Source organism: Chiloscyllium punctatum, chromosome 4 (assembly GCF_047496795.1).
Source record: "Chiloscyllium punctatum isolate Juve2018m chromosome 4, sChiPun1.3, whole genome shotgun sequence".
Taxonomy (NCBI): Eukaryota; Metazoa; Chordata; class Chondrichthyes; order Orectolobiformes; family Hemiscylliidae; genus Chiloscyllium; species Chiloscyllium punctatum.
The window spans coordinates 2,276,622-2,300,662 of record NC_092742.1 but is presented as its reverse complement, the minus strand read 5'-3'; the positions used below and the strand labels follow the sequence as shown (position 1 = coordinate 2,300,662).

General features: G+C 50.3%; 1 protein-coding gene across 3 annotated transcripts in view; it reads right to left on the bottom strand.

Moving 5' to 3' along the window:
* Positions 1-24,041, bottom strand: part of erg28 (ergosterol biosynthesis 28 homolog) — a 39,969-nt gene that overhangs the window by 14,735 nt on the left and 1,193 nt on the right. The window contains exon 1 of one of the 3 annotated variants that reach the window (XM_072567954.1): positions 4,262-4,362. The exons of 1 other annotated variant lie outside the window; for it this stretch is intronic. The gene's annotated coding sequence lies outside the window, so the exon portion shown is untranslated. Of the gene's footprint in view, positions 1-446; positions 610-4,261; positions 4,363-24,041 lie in introns of those variants that run through there. One more of the 3 variants, XM_072567957.1, reaches the window with a different exon arrangement.

Here is a 24,041-nt window from a genome sequence, read left to right as displayed (position 1 = left end):
CCGCAGCGCGGCGCTCCCTCAGCGCCGACCCTCCCGCAGCGCGGCGCTCCCTCAGCGCCGACCCTCCCGCAGCGCGGCGCTCCCTCAGCGCCGACCCTCCCGCAGCGCGGCGCTCCCTCAGCGCCGACCCTCCCGCAGCGCGGCGCTCCCTCAGCGCCGACCCTCCCGCAGCGCGGCGCTCCCTCAGCGCCGACCCTCCCGCAGCGCGGCGCTCCCTCAGCGCCGACCCTCCCGCAGCGCGGCGCTCCCTCAGCGCCGACCCTCCCGCAGCGCGGCGCTCCCTCAGCGCCGACCCTCCCGCAGCGCGGCGCTCCCTCAGCGCCGACCCTCCCGCAGCGCGGCACTCCCTCAGCGCTGACCCTTCTGGCAGCATGACACTCCCTCAGCGCTGACCCTCCCACAGTGCGGCGTTCCCTCAGCGCTGACCCTCCCACAGTGCCCACTACCTCAGCACGGCGGTCCCTCAGGACTGACCCTCCGACAGTGCAGCCCTCCCTCAGCACTGACCCTCCTGCAGTGTGTCACTCCCTCAGCACTGACTCTCCCACAGTGCCCCCTCCCTCAGCACTGACCCTCCTGCAGTGTGTCACTCCCTCAGCACTGACTCTCCCACAGTGCCCCCTCCCTCAGCACTGACTCTCCCACAGTGCCCCCTCCCTCAGCACTGACCGTCCCACAGTGCGGCCTTCCCTCAGCACTGACCCTCCCACAGTGCGTCACTCCCTCAGCACTGACCCTCCCGCAGTGCCCCCTCCCTCAGCACTGACCCTCCCGCAGTGCCCCCTCCCTCAGCACTGACCCTCCCGCAGTACCCCCCTCCCTCAGCACCCACCCTCCCACAGTGCCCCCTCCCTCAGCACTGACCTCTCCCACAGTGCCCCCCTCCCTCAGCACTGACCTTTCCCACATTGCCCCCTCCCACAGTGCCCACTCCCTCAGCACTGACCTCTCCCACAGTGCCCCCTCCCTCAGCACTGACCCTCCCACAGTGCCCCACTCCCTCAGCACTGACCTCTCCCACAGTGCCCCCTCCCACAGTGCCCACTCCCTCAGCACTGACCCCTCCCACAGTGCCCCCTCCCTCAGCACTGACCCCTCCCACAGTGCCCCCCTCCCTCAGCACTGACCCCTCCCACAGTGCCCCCTCCTTCAGCACTGACCCCTCCCACAGTGCCCCCTCCCTCAGCACTGACCCTCCCACAGTGCCCCCTCCCTCAGCACTGACCCTCCCACAGTGCCCACTCCCTCAGCACTGACCTCTCCCACAGTGCCCACTCCCTCAGCACTGACCTCTCCCACAGCGCCCCCTCCCTCAGCACTGACCCCTCCCCCAGTGCCCCCTCCCACAGTGCCCACTCCCTCAGCACTGACCTCACCCACAGTGCCCACTCCCTCAGCACTGACCTCTCCCACAGTGCCCCCCTCCCTCAGCACTGACCCCTCCCACAGTGCCCCCCTCCCTCAGCACTGACCCCTCCCACAGTGCCCCCTCCCTCAGCACTGACCCCTGCCACAGTGCCCCCTCCCTCAGCACTGACCCTCCCTCAGTGCCCCCCTCCCTCAGCACTGACCTCTCCCACAGTGCCCCCTCCCACAGTGCCCACTCCCTCAGCACTGACCTCTCCCACAGTGCCCCCTCCCTCAGCACTGACCTCTCCCTCAGTGCCCCCCTCCCTCAGCACTGACCCTCCCTCAGTGCCCCCCTCCCTCAGCACTGACCCTCCCTCAGTGCCCCCCTCCCTCAGCACTGACCCTCCCTCAGTGCCCCCCTCCCTCAGCACTGACCCTCCCACAGTGCCCCCTCCCTCAGCACTGACCTCTCCCACAGTGCCCCCTCCCTCAGCACTGACCTCTCCCTCAGTGCCCCCTTCCCTCAGCATTGATGCTCCCTCAGTGCCCCCCTCCCTCAGCACTGACCTCTCCCACAGTGCCCCCTCCCACAGTGCCCACTCCCTCAGCACTGACCTCTCCCACAGTGCCCCCTCCCTCAGCACTGACCTCTCCCACAGTGCCCCCCTCCCTCAGCACTGACCCCTCCCACAGTGCCCCCCTCCCTCAGCACTGACCCCTCCCACAGTGCCCCCTCCCTCAGCACTGACCCCTGCCACAGTGCCCCCTCCCTCAGCACTGACCCTCCCTCAGTGCCCCCCTCCCTCAGCACTGACCTCTCCCACAGTGCCCCCTCCCACAGTGCCCACTCCCTCAGCACTGACCTCTCCCACAGTGCCCCCTCCCTCAGCACTGACCTCTCCCTCAGTGCCCCCCTCCCTCAGCACTGACCCTCCCTCAGTGCCCCCCTCCCTCAGCACTGACCCTCCCTCAGTGCCCCCCTCCCTCAGCACTGACCCTCCCTCAGTGCCCCCCTCCCTCAGCACTGACCCTCCCACAGTGCCCCCTCCCTCAGCACTGACCTCTCCCACAGTGCCCCCTCCCTCAGCACTGACCTCTCCCTCAGTGCCCCCTTCCCTCAGCATTGACGCTCCCTCAGTGCCCCCCTCCCTCAGCACTGACCTCTCCCACAGTGCCCCCTCCCACAGTGCCCACTCCCTCAGCACTGACCTCTCCCACAGTGCCCCCTCCCTCAGCACTGACCCTCCCTCAGTGCCCCCCTCCCTCAGCACTGACCCTCCCTCAGTGCCCCCCTCCCTCAGCACTGACCCTCCCTCAGTGCCCCCTCCCTCAGCACTGACCCTCCCTCAGTGCCCCCTCCCTCAGCACTGACCCTCCCACAGTGCCCCCTCCCTCAGCACTGACCCTCCCACAGTGCCCCCTCCCTCAGCACTGACCCTCCCACAGTGCCCCCTCCCTCAGCACTGACCCTCCCAGTGCCCCCTCCCTCAGTGCCCCCCTCCCTCAGCACTGACCCTCCCTCAGTGCCCCCCTCCCTCAGCACTGACCCTCCCTCAGTGCCCCCTCCCACAGTGCCCACTCCCTCAGCACTGACCTCTCCCACAGTGCCCCCTCCCTCAGCACTGACCTCTCCCTCAGTGCCCCCCTCCCTCAGCACTGACCCTCCCTCAGTGCCCCCCTCCCTCAGCACTGACCCTCCCTCAGTGCCCCCCTCCCTCAGCACTGACCCTCCCTCAGTACTGACCCTCCCACAGTGCCCCCTCCCTCAGCACTGACCTCTCCCACAGTGCCCCCTCCCTCAGCACTGACCTCTCCCTCAGTGCCCCCTTCCCTCAGCATTGACGCTCCCTCAGTGCCCCCCTCCCTCAGCACTGACCTCTCCCACAGTGCCCCCTCCCACAGTGCCCACTCCCTCAGCACTGACCTCTCCCACAGTGCCCCCTCCCTCAGCACTGACCCTCCCTCAGTGCCCCCCTCCCTCAGCACTGACCCTCCCTCAGTGCCCCCCTCCCTCAGCACTGACCCTCCCTCAGTGCCCCCCTCCCTCAGCACCCCCCTCCCTCAGCACTGACCCTCCCTCAGTGCCCCCCTCCCTCAGCACTGACCCTCCCTCAGTGCCCCCCTCCCTCAGCACTGACCCTCCCTCAGTGCCCCCCTCCCTCAGCACTGACCCTCCCTCAGTGCCCCCTCCCTCAGCACTGACCCTCCCTCAGTGCCCCCTCCATCAGTACTGACCCCCCCTCAGTGCCCCCTCCCTCAGCACTGACCCTCCCTCAGTGCCCCCCTCCCTCAGCACCCCCCTCCCTCAGCACTGACCCTCCCTCAGTGCCCCCCTCCCTCAGCACTGACCTCTCCCACAGTGCCCCCTCCCTCAGCACTGACCTCTCCCACAGTGCCCCCTCCCTCAGCACTGACCTCTCCCACAGTGCCCCCTCCCTCAGCACTGACCTCTCCCACAGTGCCCCCTCCCTCAGCACTGACCCCTCCCTCAGCACTGACCCCTCCCTCAGTGCCCCCCTCCCTCAGCACTGACCCCTCCCTCAGCACTGACCCCTCCCTCAGTGCCCCCCTCCCTCAGCACTGACCCCTCCCTCAGCACTGACCCCTCCCTCAGTGCCCCCCTCCCTCAGCACTGACCCCTCCCTCAGTGCCCCCCTCCCTCAGCACTGACCCTCCCTCAGTGCCCCCCTCCCTCAGCACTGACCCCTCCCTCAGTGCCCCCCTCCCTCAGCACTGACCCCTCCCTCAGTGCCCCCCTCCCTCAGCACTGACCCCTCTCTCAGCACTGACCCCTCCCTCAGTGCCCCCCTCCCTCAGCACTGACCCCTCCCTCAGCACTGACCCCTCCCTCACTGCCCCCCTCCCTCAGCGCCCCCCTCCCTCAGCACTGCCCCCCTCCCTCAGCACTGACCCTCCAGTGTGGCTGAAATGCAATTCCTTTCAATCTCTTGAGATGGAATAGCTCCGTGTCCAGGTCAGCTCCTTATTGCTGATTGGTCGCGAATTGGGCAGGGGGCGGGGCACAAATGATTGGCAGCAATCCGCTCCAATTAGAGAGTTTACCGTCACCGCCTGATCGGGATTCTGCTGATTGACAGCAACCAGCCCCGCCCCGTTTATTATTTTAATTCTATACTTCCCGGGACTTTATTATTCAATTCTCTGTTTCCCAAGGGTTTATTATTTAATTTGATATTTCCGCGCGTTTTATTATTTAATTCTTTATTTACCGGGTGTTTCTTATTTGATTCCCCATTTCTCAGAATCAGAAAATCCCTACAGTGTGAAAGCTGGCCATTCAACCCATTGAGTCCATATTAACCCTCTGAAGACCATCCCTGGGCTAATCACATCCCCAGACACTATGGGACAATTTCCCATTGACAGTCCACCTCACCTACATATCGTTGGAGTGTGGGAGGAAGCTGGAGCATCCGGTGGAAAACCACACAGACAAAGGGAGCAGGCAAACTCCATACACACAGTCACTCCATTTCTTGGGTTTATGATTAATGCCTTATTCCTGGAGGTATATTATTTAACTCCCCTTTTTCCAGGAATTATTATTTAACACACAATTTCTGGGTGTTTATTTTGCTTTAGTGCCCCATTTCTCTGGGGATTTATTAAATGCTCCATTTCTGCCAATTTCTTTTATAATGTACCATTTTCCAGGGTTTATTCTTTAATGCTGAATTTCAAGCAGTTATTATTTAATGCACGATTATTTATTGTTCATCCCTGGTTGAGAAATTGAGCTGGACAGCCATCTTGAAGTACTGCAGTGAATATGCTGTTGCGCATTGCATGATTTTGATCCACCAACACTGGTTGAGGCAGGATGATGATTGGCTTGAAGGGGTACAGTAGATGGTGCTCTCACATGTATCTGCTGCACTTGTCCTTCTAGATGGCATTGGCCTTGTGACTGGAAGGTGCTGTTGAGGATCTTTGGTGATCTGTTGCAGTGCAGGAGTAGTGCCAGAAGACTGGAGGATAGCAAATGTTGTTCTCTTGTTTAAGTGGGCAATTGGGACAACCCTGGTAATGATTATGTGTTTGGAGTCCTGAAGGAAGAGGGTGACCAGTCCCAAGTCATGGGCCAAATAGGTACTAATGACATAGGTAGAAAGAGGCAGAGTTTCAAGGAGCTATGGTGGAAGCTAAGAGCTAGAGCAAACAGAGTGTTTTTTTTTACCTGTGCTACCTGAGGCGAAGAACAGGGACAGATATCAGCTGAACACGTGGCTGCAGGGATGGTGCAGGGGGAGGGGATGGGTTGGGTTTCAATATATGGATAATTGGGGCTCATTCTCAGGAAGGTGGGACCTCAGCAGGGGAATGGGAACCTGTTGTGTAGTTCCAGTGCACCGGAGGATGAGAATAGGGAGGGCATGGACAGGATTTCACGGTCACAGGAATGTGCTGGCAGACAGCAAGCTGGTTTGAAGTGTGTCTAATTCAATACCAGGAGTATCCGGAATAAGGGAGGTGAGCTTGCAGCATGGATAGGTACCTGAGACCTCGATATTGTGGCCATTTCTGAGACATCGATAGAGCAAGGTGAGGAATGGATGCTGCAGGTTACAGGGTTTAGATCTTTCATTAAGATCAGAGGTTGTGGTGGAGGCTAGTACAATTGCAACATTTAAGAGGCATTTGGATTGGTATATGAATAGGAAGGGTTTGGAGGGATATGGGCCAGGTGCTGGCAGGTGGGACTAGATTGGCTTGGGATATCTGGTCGTCATGGACGGGTTGGACCGAAGGGTCTGTTTCCATGCTGTACATCTCTATGACTCTATGAGGGAAGGCGGTAAAAGAGGGGGAGGTGCGGCTTTGTTAGTCAAGGACAGTACAACGGTGGCTGAAAGAATTTTTGACAAGGACTCATCTACTGAGGTGGTATGGGCTGAGGTTAGAAACAGGAGAGTAGAGGTTACACTGCTGGGAGTTTTTTATAGGCCTCCGCAAAGTTCCAGGGATGTGGAGGAGAGGATTGGCAAAACGATTCTGGGCAGGAGTGAAAGGAACAGGGTGTCATTATCAGGGACTTTCATTTCCCCAACATTGACTGGAAATGCTCTAACTCTATTATGTCGGATTAATCAGTTTTTGTCCAATGTGTACAGGAGCGTTTCCTGACACAGTATGTCGAAGGGCTGAGAAGAGAGGAGGCCCCACTGGATCTGGTACTTGGTAATGAACCAGGCCAGGTGTTTGATTTGCTGGTAGGTGAGCACTTTAGAGAGAGTGACCATAATTTGGTTATGTTTAGTTTAGCGATGGAAAGGGATAGGTACATGCCATAGGGCAAGGGTTCTAGTTGGGGGAAGGGGAATTATAATCAGGCAAGACTAAGGAGGGGAAAAGTGAGGACTGCAGATGCTGGAAACCAGAGTTTAGATTAGAGTGGTGCTGGAAAGGCACAGCAGGTCAGGCAATATCTGAGGAGCAGGAAAATTGACGTTTCGGGCAAAAGCCCTTCATCAGGAATTAAGGCAGGGAGCCTCCTTAGTGGAGAGATAAATGGGAGGGGGGTGGGGAGAAGGTAGCAAAGAGTACAATAGGTGAATGGGGGTAGGGATGGAGGTGATAGGTCAGAGGAGAGGGTGGAGTGGATAGGTGGGAAGGGAGATTGGCAGTTAGGACAGGTCATGGGGACAGTGCTGAGCTGGAAGGATGGAGCTGGGGTAAGGTGGGGGGAGGGGAAATGAGGAAACTGGTGATGTCCCACATTGATGCCCAGGGTTGAAGTCAGGTTAGAAAGCACTGATGCAAAGTAACCATTCAGAATCTCACCCATTAGAACATAGAACAATACAGCACACAACAGGCCCTTTGGCCCACGATGTTGTGTCAATCATTTGTCCTAGCTTAAGCACCTATCCATGTACCTATCCAATTGCCGCTTAAAGGTCACCAATGATTCTGACTCTGCCACTCCCACAGGCAGTGCATTCCATGTCCCCACCATTCTCTGGGTAAAGAACCTACCCCTGACATCCCCCCTATACCTTCCACCCTTCACCTTAAATTTATGTCCCCGGGGAAAAAGTCTCTGACTGTCTACTCTATCTATTCCCCTGATCATCTTATTAACCTCTATCAAGTGGGCGGCACGGTGGCACAGTGGTTAGCACTGCTGACTCACAGCGCCAGAGACCCGGGTTCAATTCCCGCCTCAGGCGACTGACTGTGTGGAGTTTGCACGTTCTCCCTGTGTCTGCGTGGGTTTCCTCCGAGTGCTCCGGTTTCCTCCCACAGTCCAAAGATGTGCAGGCCAGGTGAATTGGCCATGCTAAATTGCCCGTAGTGTTAGGTAAGGGGTAAATGCAGGGGTATGGGTGGGTTGCACTTTGGCGTGTCGGTGTGGACTTGTTGGGCCGAAGGGCCTGTTTCCACACTGTAATGTAATCTAATCTAATCTAAGTCACCCCTCATCCTTTGCTGTTCCAATGAGAAAAGGCCAAGTACTCTCAACCTATCTTCGTATGACCTACTCTCCATTCCAGGCAACATCCTGATAAATCTCCTCTGCACCCTCTCCAAAGCTTCCACATCTTTCCTAAAATGAGGTGACCAGAACTGCACACAGTACTCCAAATGTGGCCTTACCAAGGTCCTATATAGCTGCAACATCACCTCACGACTCTTGAATTCAATCCTTCTGCTAATGAACGCTAATACACCATAGGCCTTCTTACAAGCTCTATCCACCTGAGTGGCAATTTTCAAAGAGCTATGAACATTGACTCCAAGATCCCTCTGCTCCTCCACCTTACTAAGGACCCCACCGTTAACCCTGTATTCCGCATTCTTCTTTGTCCTTCCAAAATGGACAACTACACACTTGACAGGATTGAACTCCATCTACCACTCCTCAGCGCAGCTCTGCATCATATCTAAGTCCCTTTGCAGCCGACAATAGCCCTCCTCACTATCCACAACTCCACCAATCCTCATAGGGTCTGCAAATTTACTGAACCACCCTTCGACTCCCTCTTCCAAGTCATTAATAAACATTACAAACAGCAGAGGACCCAGAACTGATCCCTGCGGAACTCCACTTGTAACTGGCTCCAGGCTGAATATTTACCATCTACCACCACTCTCTGACTTCGACCGGTTAGCCAGTTCTCTATCCAATTGGCCAAACTTCCCACTATCCCACGCCTCCTGACTTTCCGCATAAGCCTACCATGGGGAACCTTATCGAATGCCCTACTAAAATCCATGTACACTACATCCACTGCTCTACCCTCATCCACATGCTTGGTCACCTCCTCGAAGAAAATTCAATAAGACTTGTAAGGCAAGACCTACCCCTCTCAAATCCGTGCTGGCTGTCCCTAATCAAGCAGTGTCTTTCCAGATACTCATAAATCCTATCCCTCAGTACCCTTTCCATTACTTTTCCTACCACCGAAGTAAGACTAACTGGCCTGTAATTCCTGGTGTTATCCCTATTCCCTTTTTTGAACGGGGCACAACATTTGCCACTCTCGAGTGTCCTGGCACCACTCCTGTTGACAGTGAAGACGAAAAGATCATTGCCAACGGTTCTGCAATTTCCTCTCTTGCTTCCCACATAATCCTAGGATATATCCCATCAGGCCCGGGGGGCTTGTCTATCCTCAAGTTTTTCAAAATGCCTAACACATCTTCCTTCCTAACAAGTATCTCCTCTAGCTTACCAGTCCGTTTCATACTCTCCTCTTCAACAATACGGACCCTCTCATTTGTAAATACTGAAGAAAAGTACTCATTCAAGACCTCTCCTATCTCTTCCGACTCAAAACACAGTCTCCCACTACTGTCCTTGATCGGACCTACCCTCGTTCTCATCATTCTCGTGTTTCTCACACACGCATAAAAGGCCTTGGGGTTATCCAAAGATTTTTCATGCCCTCTCTTAGCTCTCCTAATCCCTTTCTTCAGCTCCCTCCTGGCTATCCTGTATCCCTCCAACTCTCTGTCTGAACCTTGTTTCCTCAACCTTATGTAAGCCTCCTTCTTCCTCCTTACAAGACATTCAACCTCTCTCATCAGCCAAGGTTCCCTCACACGACCATCTCTTTTCTGCCTGACAGGCACATACATATCAAGGACACGTCGTATCTGTTCCTTGAAAAAGTTCCACATTTCAATGACATCCTTCCCTGACAGCCTATGCTCCCAACTTATGCTCCTCAGATCCTGTCTTGCAGCATCGTATTTACCCTTCCCCCAATTGTAAAACCTGCCCTGTTGCACACACCTATCTCTCTCCATAACCAAGGTGAAAGTCTCTCAGGTTCGGCATACAGCCTTCCTTCATTATCTTTTAGTAGACCAATCCTTTCTCTAGTTACCTGCTTGCTCCTTATAAAAGAATAAAATTCCTTGGGATTCTCTTTAATTCTGCTTGCTAAAGCTATTTCATGACCCCTTTTCGCATGCTTGATTCCTTGTTTAAGACTTGTCCTACTCTTCCGATATTCCTCCAGGGCCCGTTCTGTTCTTAGCTGCCTGGACCTTATGTACACTTCCCTTTTCCTCTTGGCTAGTCGTACAATTTCTCCTGTCATCCACGGTTCATGAATCTTGCCCTTCCTATCCTTCACCTTTAACAGGACATGCCTAACCTGCATTATCTTTAACCTATCTTTGAAAGCCTCCCACATCTCAAATGTCGACTTCCCTTCAAATAGCTGTGCCCAAACCACATTTCTGAGCTCAGATGTAGACCATCCATTTAGTAATAGTCCCACCTTCCTCAGAACCGGTCCCAATGTCCAACAAATCTGAACCCCTCCCTCCTATACCATCTCTCAAGCCACGTGTTCATCCTGCCTATTTTTTCATTTCTACGCTGGCTAGCACGTGACACTGGTAGTAATCCCGAGATCACTACCTTTGAGGTCCTCCTCTTTAACTTCTCTCCTAGCTCCCTGAATTCTGTTTTCAGGACCTCATCTTGTTTTCTACTTATATCGTTGGTGCCTATATGCACCAAGACAACTGACTGTTCACCCACCCCTTTTAGAATGCTCTGCAGCCGATCGGTGACATCCCTGGCCGAAGCACCTGGGAGGCAACATGCCATCCGGAAGTCCCGTTTTTGGCCAAAGAACAGTTTATCTACTCCCCTCGCAATAGAATCTCCTATGACTATAGCCCTATGAGTCCTTTTCCCACCCTTCTGAACAGCAGTGCCCACCATGGTGTCATGATCCTGGCAACTGCTGACCTCCCCTGTTGAGCCACCTCCCCCAACAATATCCAAAATATTTTGGAGAGAGATAGCCGCAGGGGACACCTGCACTGCCTTCCTACTCTTTTTCTGTCTTTTGGTCACCCATTCACTGTTTCCCTCAGCAACTCTAACCTGCGGTGTGACCAGTTCACTAAACATGCTATCCACGACCTCCTCAGCATCGCGGATACTCCATGGTGAGTCCATCCACAGCTCCAGAGCCGTCACGTGGTCAAACAAGAGCTGCAGCTGGACCCACTTCTTGAAAGTGTAAGAGTCAGGAATGTCAGACACATTCCTAAGCTCCCACATCAAGCAAGAGGCACATGCCATGGGTCTGAGGTCTGGATTAGTGGTGCTGGAAGAGCACAGCAGTTCAGGCAGCATCCAACGAGCAGCGAAATCAACGTTTCGGGCAAAAGCCCTTCATCAGGAATAAAGGCAGTGAGCCTGAAGCATGGAGAGATAAGCTAGAGGAGGGTGGGGGTGGGGAGAGAGTAGCACAGAGTACAATGGGTGAGTGGGGGAGGAGATGAAGGTGATAGGTCAAGGAGGAGAGGGTGGAGTGAATAGGTGGAAAAGAAGATAGGCAGGTCGGACAAGTCAAGGAGTTAGTAACTGATCTGCAAGTTTGAAACTAGGATGAGGTGGGGGAAGGGGAAATGAGGAAGCTGTTGAAGTCCACATTGATGCCCTGGGGTTGAAGTGTTCCGAGGCGGAAGATGAGGCGTTCTTCCTCCAGTCGTCTGGTGGTGAGGGAGCGGCGGTGAAGGAGGCCCAGGACCTCCATGTCCTCGGCAGAGTGGGAGGGGGAGTTGAAATGTTGGGCCACGGGGCGGTTTGGTTGATTGGTGCGGGTGTCTCGGAGATGTTCCCTAAAGCGCTCTGCTAGGAGGCGCCCAGTCTCCCCAATGTAGAGGAGACCACATCGGGAGCAACGGATACAATAAATGATATTAGTGGATGTGCAGGTGAAACTTTGATGGATGTGGAAGGCTCCTTTAGGGCCTTGGATAGAGGTGAGGGAGGAGGTGTGGGCACAGGTTTTACAGTTCCTGCGGTGGCAGGGGAAAGTGCCAGAATGGGAGGGTGGGTCGTAGGGGGGTGTGGACCTGACCAGGTAGTCACGGAGGGAACGGTCTTTGCGGAAGGCGGAAAGGGGTGGGGAGGGAAATATATCCCTGGTGGTGGGGTCTTTTTGGAGGTGGCGGAAATGCCGACGGATGATTTGGTTGATGCGAAGGTTGGTAGGGTGGAAGGTGAGCACCAGGGGCGTTCTGTCCTTGTTACGGTTGGAGGGGTGGGGTCTGAGGGCGGAGGTGCGGGATGTGGACGAGATGCGTTGGAGGGCATCTTTAACCACGTGGGAAGGGAAATTGCGGTCTCTAAAGAAGGAGGCCATCTGGTGTGTCCTATGGTGGAACTGGTCCTCCTGGGAACAGATACGGCGGAGGCGGAGAAATTGGGAATACGGGATGGCATTTTTGCAAGAGATAGGGTGGGAAGAGGTGTAATCCAGGTAGCTATGGGAGTCGGTGGGTTTGTAAAAAATGTCAGTGTCAAGTCGGTCGTCACTAATGGAGATGGAGAGGTCCAGGAAGGGGAGCAAGGTGTCAAGAGATAGTCCAGGTAAATTTAAGGTCAGGGTGGAATGTGTTGGTGAAGTTGATGAATTGCGAAACCTCCTCACGGGAGCACGAGGTGGCGCCAATGCAGTCATCAATGTAGCGGAGGAAGAGGTGGGGAGTGGTGCCGGTGTAATTACGGAAGATCAACTGTTCTACATAGCCAACAAAGAGACAGGCATAGCTGGGACCCATACGTGTGCCCATGGCTACACCTTTGGTCTGGAGGAAGTGGGAGGATTCAAAGGAGAAATTGTTAAGGGTGAGGACCAGTTCGGCCAAACGAATGAGAGTGTCAGTGGAAGGGTACTGTTGGGGACGTCTGGAGAGGAAAAAACGGAGGGCTTGGAGGCCCTGGTCATGGCGAATGGAGGTGTAGAGGGATTGGATATCCATGGTGAAGATAAGGCGTTGGGGGCCAGGGAAACGGAAGTCTTGGAGGAGGTGGAGGGCGTGGGTGGTGTCTCGAACGTATGTGGGGAGTTCCTGGACTAGGGGGGATAGGACAGTGTCAAGGTAGGTAGAGATGAGTTCAGTGGGGCAGGAGCATGCTGAGACAATGGGTCGGCCAGGGTGGTCAGGCTTGTGGATCTTGGGAAGGAGGTAGAACCGGGCAGTGCGGGGTTCCCGGACTATGAGGTTGGAAGCTGTGGGTGGGAGATCTCCTGAGGTGATGAGGTTCTGTATGGTCTGGGAGATGATGGTTTGGTGATGGGGGGTGGGGTCATGGTCGAGGGAGCAGTAGGAAGAGGTGTCCTCGAGTTGGCGTTTGGCTTCAGCGGTGTAGAGGTCAGTGCGCCAGACTACCACTGCGCCCCCTTTATCCGCTGGCTTGATGGTGAGGTTGGGATTGGAGCAGAGGGATTGGAGGGCTGCGCGTTGTGAGGGTGAGAGGTTGGAGTGGGGGAGGGGGGACGACAGGTTGAGGCGGTTAATGTCCCGGCGGCAGTTGGAAATGAAGAGGTCGAGGGCAGGTAATAGGCCAGCGCGGGGCGTCCAGGTGGATGCAGTGTGTTGGAGGTGGGCGAAGGGGTCCTCGGAAGGTGGGCGGGAGTCCTGATTGTGAAAGTAAGCTCGGAGGCGGAGGCGACGGAAGAATTGTTCGATGTCACGTCGTGTATTAAATTCATTGATGCGTGGACGGAGGGGGATGAAGGTGAGTCCTTTGCTGAGGACTGATCGTTCGTCCTCAGTGAGGGGGAGGTCTGGGGGGATGGTGAAAACTCGGCAGGGCCGGGAGCTGGGATCTGGTGTGGGTGTGGAGCTGGGAGTGGGGTCGGAGCCAGTACCTGGAGTGGGTGTGATGGTGGGGGGAATGGGGGTGGAGGCATCAGCTGGGGTAATGTTGCCCTCGGGGTTCTGGGGGGTGGGGATAGTGACAGGGAGGTCTGTGGGGGCCGTGTCAGCAGAATGCAGGTGAGTGGCGCTGGTGGGGGTGGAAGTGGTGGTGATCATGGCAGTAGGGGTGGTGGAGGTCACTACGGCCCCCTTCCCCCACCTCATCCTAGTTTCAAACTTGCAGATCAGTTACTAACTCCTTGACTTGTCCGACCTGCCTATCTTCTTTTCCACCTATTCACTCCACCCTCTCCTCCTTGACCTATCACCTTCATCTCCTCCCCCACTCACCCATTGTACTCTATGCTACTCTCTCCCCACTCCCACCCTCCTCTAGCTTATCTCTCCATGCTTCAGGCTCACTGCCTTTATTCCTGATGAAGGGCTTTTGCCCGAAACGTTGATTTCGCTGCTCGTTGGATGCTGCCTGAACTGCTGTGCTCTTCCAGCACCACTAATCCAGTCTTTGATTTTCAGCATCTGCAGTCATTGTTTTTGCCTTATGGGTCTGAGGTCCCCTGCTGTTGTAAGTTTAGCTTTACATGATCTAACTGAAACCAAACAATGCACTTACATATATGAAAAAGACAGATAAAGAAAAAAAAAGCTTTACCTTACTGAGTCTTTTTCTTCCGGTTAGAGGAGGGGGCAGGAGGGAGATACTACACGTGTAGTATCTCGGGTTTAGCCACTGCCCAAATATAATTTAAGCCCTTAACTTCCCGGCAGCCCTCGCTTCATTCCTCACCGCGCAGTCAAAATGGAGTCCCGACTCCCAAGGTATGTCCCTTTTTAAGTGGGAAAACTTACCCTTCCCAGCAGCCCTCACTTCACTCCTCCTTCTCTTCTTGCCGCACAAGGAGAGTATAGAGTACAGGAGTTGGGAGGTCATGTTGCGGCTGTACAGGACATTGGTTAGGTCATTGTTGGAATATTGCATGCAATTCTGGTCCCTTTCCTACTGGAAAGATGTTGTGAAACTTGAAAGGATTCAGAAAAGATTTACAAGGATGTTGCCAGGGTTAGAGGATCTGAGCTACAGGGAGAAGCTGAACAGGCTGGGGCTATTTTTCCCTGGAGTGTCGGAGGCTGAGGGGTGACCTTATAGAGGTTTACAAAATTATGAGGGGCATGGATAGGATAAATAGGCAAAGTCTTTTCCCTGAGGTTGGGGAGTCAGAACTAGAGGGTATAGGTTTAGGGTGAGAGGGAAAATATACAAAAGGGACCTAAGGGGCAACTTTTTCACGCAGAGGGTGGTACGTGTATGGAATGAGCTGCCAGAGGAAGTGGTGGAGGCTGGTACAATTGCAACATGTAAAAGGCATTTGGATGGTTATATAAATAGGAAGGGTTTGGAGGGATATGGGCTGGGAGTTGGCAGGTGGGACTAGATTGGGTTGGGATATCTGGTCGGCATGGACGGATTGGACCGAAGGGTCTGTTTCCATGCTGTACATCGCTATGACTCTCAGTGTCAGAGATGGTCCAGGTGAAGATTTAGGAGGCATACAATGGGGTAGCAAAATGCAGGGAATGGGGACAATCGAAACGTGGAGCTGGTTTAAGGAGCAGATATTGTGTGTCCTTGATAGGTATGTCCCTGTCAGGTAGGGAGGAAGTGATAAGGCAAGGGACCATGATTTACTACAGAAATTGGATCTCTTGTTAAGCTGAAGAGGGAGGCTTACGTGAAGATGAGACGAGATGGTTTAGATGAGGCGATGGAGAGTTACAGATTAGCTAGGTAGGTTTTAAAGAGAGAGTTAAGAAGAGCAAGGAGGGAGCAATAAAGGAGAATAAAGGAGAACCCTAAAGTTTTCTACAGGTATGTGACGAATAAATAGATGACTAGGGTAAGAATAGGGCCAGTCAAAGACAGAAAGGGGAGGTTGTGTGTGGACCCTGTGGAGATTGGAGAGGTGCAACCCGAATATTTCTCATCTGTTTTCACTCAGGAAAAGGAGAACGTTGTAGAAGAGAAGACTGAGGAGGTGTTATCAATTTTAGAATGTGTGAAAGTAGATAAGTCCCTTGGGCTGGATGGGATTTATCTGAGGATTCTCTGGGAAGATAGGGAGGAGATAGTGGAGCCTTTGGCATTGATCTTTTGAGTCGTCATTGTCTACAGGTTTAGTACCAGAGGACTGGAGGATTGCAAATGTTGTGCCCTTGTTCAAGAAGGGCAGCAGAGATGACCCAGGTAATTATTGACCAGTGAGCCTTACGTTTGTTGTAGAAAAGGTTTTGGAAAGGATTATAAGAGATAGGATTTATAATCATCTAGCAAGTAGCCATTTAACTGGAGATAGTCAACATAGTTTTGTCAAGGGCAGGCCATGTCTCACAAACTTCATTGAGTTTTTTGAGAAGGTGACCAAGCATGTGGGTGAAGATATGGTGGTTGACGTGGTGCACATAGACTTCAGTAAAGCATTTGATAAGGTCCCACATTGTAGGCTATTGAAGAAAATGCAGAGACATGGGGTTGAGGGTGATTTAGCAGTTTGGATTAGAAACTGGCTTTCTGTAAGGCAACAAATGGTGGTTGTTGGAAAATATTCAGCCTGGAGTCCGGTTACTAGTGGTGTGCCACAAGGATCTGTTTGTCATTTTTATAAACGACTTAGACGCAGGCATAGGTGGGGCCATTGCTGTTTGTCATGTTTATAAATGATCTGGATGTGGGCATAGAAGGATGGGTTAGTAAGTTTGCAGATGACACTAAAATCGGTGGACTGTTGGACAGTGTCGAAGCATGTTGCACGTTGCAGGGGGACTTGGATAAATTACAGATTGGGCTGGGAGGTGGCAAATGGAGTTCAATGTAGATAAATGTGAGGCAATTCACTTTGGGAAGAATTACAGAAAGGCAGAGTACTGGGTCAATGGAAAGATTCTTGGTACTGTGGATGTGCAGAGGGATCTTGGTGTCCATGTACATAGATCCCTGAAAGTTGTCACCCAGGGTGATAGTGCTGTTAAGAAGGCATATAGTGCATTAGGTTTTATTGGCAGAGGGATTGAGTTCCAGAGCTGTGATGTCATGCTGCAACTGTACAAAACGCTCGTGCGGCCGCACTTGGAATATTGTGTACAGTTCTGGTCGCCCCATTACAGGAAGGATGTGGAAGCATTGGAAAAGGTGCAGAGGAGATTTACCAGGATGTTGCCTGGTCTGGAGCAAAGGTCTTCTGAGGAAAGACTGAGAGACTTGGGTCTGTTCTCATTGGAGAGAAGGAGGCAAAGAGGGGATTTAATAGAGACAAACAAGATGATCAGAGGATTAGATAGGGTAGACAGTGAATCTTTTTCCTTGGATGATGATGTTGGCTTGTACGAGGGGACATAGCTGCAAATTGAGGGGTGATAGATTTAAGACAGGTGTCAGAGGCAGATTCTTTACTCAGAGTGTGGCAAGGATGTGGAATGCCTTGCTGCCTATGTAATTAACTCAGCCACATTAGGGGCATTTAAACAGTCCTTGGATAAACATATGGATGATGATGGGATAGTGTAGGGGGATGGGCTTAGATTAGTTCACAGGTCGGTGCAACATCGAGGGCTGAAGGGCCTGTTCTGCACTGTATTGTTCTGTGTTGCTATAGGCTAGTGAGCTTTACTTCAGTCGTGGGTAAGGTGTTGGAAAAGATTATAAGAGATAGGATTTATAATCACCTGGAAAGGAATAAATGGTTAGGGATAGTCAACACTGTTTCATGAAGGGTAAGGTGCGTCTAACTAAACTTATTGAGTTCTTCCAGAAAGTGACAAAATAGGTGGATGAAGGTAAAGTGGTTGATGTGATGTGCATAGACTTCAGTAAGGTGTTTGATAAGGTTCCACACGGTAGGCTATTGCACAAAATATGGAGTTTCAAAATTGAAAGTGACTTAGCGGTTTGGATCAGAAATTGGCTAGCTGAAAGAAGACAGAGGGTGGTAGTTGATGGGAAATGTTCAACTGGAGCTCAGTTATCAGTGGTGTACCACAAGGATCTGCTTTGGGGCCATTGCTGTTTGTCATGTTTATAAATGATCTAGATGCGGGCATAGAATGGATTAGTAAATTTGTGGACAACACTAAGAAGGCAGAGTTGTGTACAGTACTGAAGGATGTTGTGGGTTACAGAGGGACATAGATAAGACGCAGAGCGGGGCTGAGAAGCAGCAATTGGAGTTTAATGTGGAATAGTGTGAGGTGATTCACTTTGGAAGAAGTAACAGGAATGCAGAGTACTGGGCTAATGGTAAAAATCTTGGCAGTCTAGATGAACAGAGATATCTCAGTGTCCAGGTGCATAAATCCCTGAAAGCTGCTACCCAGGTTGATTGGGTTGTTAAGAAGGCATATGGTGTGTTGGCGTTTATTGTTAGGGGGATTGAGTTCTGGAGCCGTAACGTCATGCTGCAACTGTACAAAAACGCTAGTGCAGCCGCCCTTGGAATATTGTGTAGAGTTTTGGTCGACCCATTACAGGAAGGATGTGGAAGCATTGGAAAAGGTGCAGAGGAAATTTACCAGGATGTTGCCTGGTCTGGAGTCGTGAGTTCATGGAATGCCCTGCCAGTAGCAGTGGTGGACTCTCCCTCTTTATGGGTATTTAAACGGGCATTGGATAGGCATATGGAGGATAGTGGGCTAGTGTAGTTAGGTGGGCTTGGATCGACGCAACATCAAGGGCCAAAGGGCCTGTACTGCACTGTATTTTTCTATGCTCTATGAAGCTCTTATGAGGAAAGGCTGAGAGATTTGAGTCTGTCTCATTGGAAAGAAGAAGGTGGTTAAGATATCAGCCTTGACTGAAACAAAATCAGATCTTTCCTCAGAACCAGACCCAAAATGTTAACTCTGATTTCTCTGCATGGATGCTGCCAGACCTGCTGAGCTTTTCTCGCAACTTCTGCTTTTGTTTCTGATTTACTACATCTGCAGTTCTTTCAGTTTTTAGCCATGATTGAATGGTGAAGCAGACTTTATGGGCCGAAAGGTCTAATTTTGCTTCTATTTCTTATGGTCTATGATCTAATAAACACCCGAGAGAGGCTGCTGAACATGCCACATGATAAGTGGGACTCCACTTATCACATCTTGTCAATAATACAGACCCATTATGCATGCTTTCTGTGTTCTGGCAACCAGTTAGGTGAATTGGCCATGCTAAATTGCCCATAGTGTTGATGGATGTGTAGGCTAAGTGCATTAGTCAGGGGAAATGTAGAGTAATAGGGTGGGGGAGTGGGAGTGGGATAATCTTCAGAGGGTCAGTGTGGACTTGTTGGGCCAAATAGCCTGTTTTCACACTGTAGGGATTCTATGCTCTATCCACGTTAAAATGTTACCCCCACACTATGAAGTTTTGTTTTCCATAATAACCTTTGATGTAGCACCTTGCTAAATACATTCTGGAAATCCAAATAAAGTAGATCTAGACTTTCCCCCTTAACTGTTACTTCTTCAAAGAGCTACAAAACTTAACCTTTGATGAAACTACACTGAATATTGAATACCTTGAGTTTTTCTATGTGTACAGCTATAATTTCTTTAATGATTTCTTCATATTCTGACAATTATTTGATCTGCCACCCATTTTTGCACATATGCTTTTTTCCATAATTTTGATGCTTTCACTAACTACTTTATTTAACCATGGATTGTTGGTACTGCTGTTCAAATTTTTCTTTATAGTAGGAAAAATGTCTTCTTAGTAGGAAAATAGCTCCTTAAAAGCCTGTCACTGCTTCTCTAATTTTAAGACTAACACAGAGGAACAGAAGTAGACCGTTCAGCCCAGTGAATCTGCTCCACCATTCAATGAGCTGATGGCTGATATAATAATCCTAACTCCACTTTCCTGTCTTTTCCCTGTAATTCCCTTAATGATTAAAAATCTATCTCAACCTAAATTACATTTATAATCCCTAGCCTAGGGCGCCAGTTCACTTAGGCTAGCTCAGTTTTAATGCCCACATAGCTGCTCTTATTTCGGTTTAAAGTAGGACATTAATTAATTCTGTCACATTACACAATACCAAGTCCATTCTAGTCTGCTATAAAAGCACTACAACTTCAGGCACAGAGGAGAAAGAAACATGATGGGGGGGACAGGAGCAGTCAACATAAGACTGGGGGTGCTGCACTTAAATGCATACAAATATGAGAAAAGGTAAATTAGTTTGCAACACAGATTGAAATTGGCAGATATGCTGTTGTGAACATCATAGAGATGTGGTTGCAAAGGGATCAGGGCTGAGATCTAAACCTCCAAGGAAACATATTCAATTGAAAGGACAGGCAAATATGTAGAGAGGTGGGTTTTCTTGTTAGTTAGAAATGAAATTGAATCAGTAGCAAGAAGTGCTATAGAGACAGAGTACATAGAATCTGTGTGAGTAGAGTTGAAGAACTGCAAAGGAAAAAAGACCCTGATGGTATTATGTACAGGCTTCTATCAGTGGTCAGGATGTGGGGAAGAAAATACATCAGGAGACAGAAAAGAGACGTAAGAAAGGCACTATTACAATAATAATGGGGTACTTCAATATGCAGGCAGACTGGGAAAATCAGTTTGGCAGTAGATTTCAAGAAATCTGTGGAATATCTACAAGATTATTTTGGAGCAGCTTGTTGTAGAACCCACTAGGGAACAGACAATTCTGAATTTGGTGAAGTTTAAAGAGACTTAAGGAACACCAAGGGGGCAGTGACCACAATATGATAGAATTCACCCTACAGTTTGAGAACGAGAAGCTGGAATCAGACATAAAGGTTTTATAATTGAGGAAGGGTAACTATAAAGACATGAGGGAGGAGTTGGCCAGAGCTGGTTGGAAGGGAGACCGAGCAGGGAAGACTGTGCAGCAGCAATGGCAGGAGTTTATGGGGTAAGTTGGAAGGCACATCATAAATTCATCCCAAGGAAGAAGAAATATCCTAAGGGGAAGACAAGGCAACCATGGCTGACAAGGGGAGTCAGAGACAGCATAAAAGCAAAAGAGAAAGCAGACAATGTGGTGAAGATTAGTGGGAAGTCAGAGAGTTGGGAAGCTTTTAAAAAACCAGCAGGGGATGACTAAAAAAGCAAAAAGATGGGAGAAGATGAAATAAGAGAGTAAGTTGGCTAGTAATATAAAAGAAGACTGCAAGAATTATTTTAGATAATAAAGGTAAGAGAGAAACAGGAATGATCATCACTAAGGAGGTGATACTAGAGAAGCTGAAAGGTCTGGATAAATCATCAGGAACAGATGGACTACACCCCACAGGTCTTTAAGAGATAGCTGAAGGGATTATAGAGGCACTGATAGTGATCTTTCAGGAATTACTGGAGTCAAGGAGGGTCCCAGAAGACTGGAAAGTCACTAATGTAACACCCTAATTTAAGAAAGGAGGGAGCAAAAGACAGGAAACTTGAGGCTGATTAACTTGGCCTTGGTCATTAGCAATATTTTAGAGTTCAGTCTTAAGGATGACACTGTGGACTCCATGGACGTGCATGGTAAAATAGGACTGAGTCAGCAAGGTTTCATCAAGTCATCAAGGGAGGTCACACCTGACAAATCTGTTAGAATTCTACTGGAAGCTAACAAAGTTTGTGAGAAGATTTGTAGCTCGGGTGCTCGTTGTTGTGGTTCTGTTCGCCGAGCTGGAAATTTAGAAGCTAACAAGCAAGTTAGGCAAAGGAGAGACAATGAATGCGATATATTAGATTTCTAGAAGGCCTTTGACAAAGTGCCACACAGGAGGCTGGTAAATAGACAATAGGTGCAGAAGTAGGCCATTCTGCCCTTCAAGCCAGCACCACCATTCATTATGATCATAGCTGATCATCCTCAATCAGTATCCTGTTCCTGCCTTATCCCCATAACCCTTGATTCCACGATCCTTAAGAGCTCTATCCAACTCTTTCTTGCAAGTATCCAGACACTTGGCCTCCACAGCCTTCTGGGGCAGAGCATTCCATACACCCACCATTCTCTGGATGAAGACGTTTCTCCTCAACTCTGTCCTAAATGGCCTACCCCTTATTTTTAAACTGTGTCCTCTGGTTCGGGACTCACCCATCAGCGGAAACATGCTTCTTGCCTCCAGAGTGTCCATTCCTTTAATAACCTTATACATCTCAATCAGATCCCCTCTCAGTCTTCTAAACCCAAGGGTATACAAGCTCAATCACTCCAACCTTTCAGCGTAAGATAGTCCCGCCATTCCGGGAATTGACCTCGTGAACCTATACTGCACTCCCTCAATAGCCAGAATGCCTTTCCTCAAATTTGGAGACCAAAACTGCACACAATATTCCAGGTGCGATTTCACCAGGGCCCTGTACAGCTGCAGAAGAACCTCTTTGCTTCTATACTCAATCCCTCTTGTTATGAAGGCCAACATGCTATTAGCTTTCTTCTCTGCCTGTTGTACCTACATACTTGCTTCCATTGACTGATGTACAAGAACACCCAGATCTCTCTGTACTACCCCTTTACCTAACTTGACTCCATTTAGGTAGTAATCTGCCTTCCTGTACTTGCCACCAAAGTGGATAACCATACATTTATCCACATTAATCTGCATCTGCCATGCATCTGTCCACTCACCTAGCCTGTCCAGGTCACCTTGTAATCTCCTAACATCCTCCTCACATTTCACCCTGCCACCCAGCTTTGTATCATCAGCAAATTTGCTAATATTACTTTTAATACCATCATCTATATCATTAATATATATTGTAAAAAGCTGCAGACCCAGCACTGATCCCTGCGGTACCCCACTGGTCACTGCCTGCCATTCCGAAATGGAGCCGTTTATCACTACTCTTTGTTTCCTGTCAGCCAACCAACTTTCAATCCAAGTTAGTACTTTACCCCCAATACCATGCGCCCTAATTTTGCTCACTAACCTCCTATGTGGGACTTTATCAAAGGCTTTCTGAAAGTCCAGGTACACTACATCGACTGGATCTCCCTTGTCCATCTTCAGAGTTACATCCTCAAAAAATCCCAGAAGATTAGTCAAGCATGATTTCCCCTTCATAAATCCATGCTGACTCTGGCCTATCCTGTTACTACTATCCAGATGTGTCGTAATATCGTCCTTTATAATTGACTCCAGCATCTTTCCCACCACTGAGGTCAGACTAAATGGTCTATAATTCTCTGTTTTCTCTCTTCCTCCTTTCTTAAAAAGTGGGACAACATTAGCCACCCTCCAACCCGCAATCTATAGAATATTGGAAAATGATCACCAATGCATCCATGATTTCTCGAGCCACCTCCTTCAGTACTCCGGGATGTAGACCATCAGGCCCCAGGGACTTATCAACCTTCAGACCTAACAGTCTCTCCAACACCAATTCCTGCCTAATGTAAATTCCCTTCAGTTCAGGTCCTTCAGCCACTATTACATCTGGGAGATTGCTTGTGTCTTCCCCAGTGAACACAGATCTGAAGTACCAATTCAACTCTTCTGCCATTTCTTTGTTCCCCATAATATATTCACCTGTTTCTGTTTTTAAGGACCCAATTTTAGTCTTAACTATTTTTTTCCCTTTCACATACCTAAAAAAGCTTTTACTATTCTCCTTTATATTTTTGGCCAGTTTACCTTCGTACCTCATTTTTTTCTCTGTGTGTTTCCTGCTTAGTAATACTCTGTTGTTCTTTAAAAGCTTCCCAGTCCTCCGTTTCCCACTTATCGTTGCCATGTTATACCTTTTCTTTTTTGACTTTATATGTTTCTTAACTTCCCTTGTCAGCCACGGCCACCCGTGCCTCCTCTTAGGATCTTTCTTCCTTTTTGGAATGAACTGATCCTTCATCTTCTGCATTATACCCAGAAATACCTGCCATTGTTGCTCCACTGCCATCCCTGCTAGGGTATTGCACCACTGAACTTTGGCCAGCTCCTCCCTCATAGCTCCATAGTTCTCCTTATTCAACTGAAATATTGTCACTTCTGATTCTACCGTCTCCCTTTCAAACTGCAGATTAAAGCTAATGGCTCCTTCACTTTGAGGTCCCTGAGATAAGATAAGATGTTAGGGGCAAACTACTGGGATGAGTAGAGGATTGGCTGACTGGTAAAAGGCAGATAGTTAGGGATCAAGGGATCTTTTTCGGAATGGTAGCTAATGACTAGTGAAGTTCCACAGGGCTCAGTGTTCAGACCATAATTATTTATACTATACATTAACAATCTGAAGGAACTGAGGACATTGTTGCTAAATTTGCTGATTACACAAAGATAAGTAGAGGGACAGGTAGTGATGAGGAAGCAGTGAGGCTGCAGAAGCAGCAAATGGTATATAATGAGGTAAAGTATGAAGTTATACACTTTGGAAAAAGGAATAGAGGCACAGACTATTTTCTAAACCAGGAAAGGCTTCAGAAATCTAAATCACAAAGGGATACGTGAGTCCGAGTGCAGGATTTTCTTTAAGTTAACATGCAGTTACAGTCAGCAGTTAGGAAAACAAATAGAATATTCGCATCTGT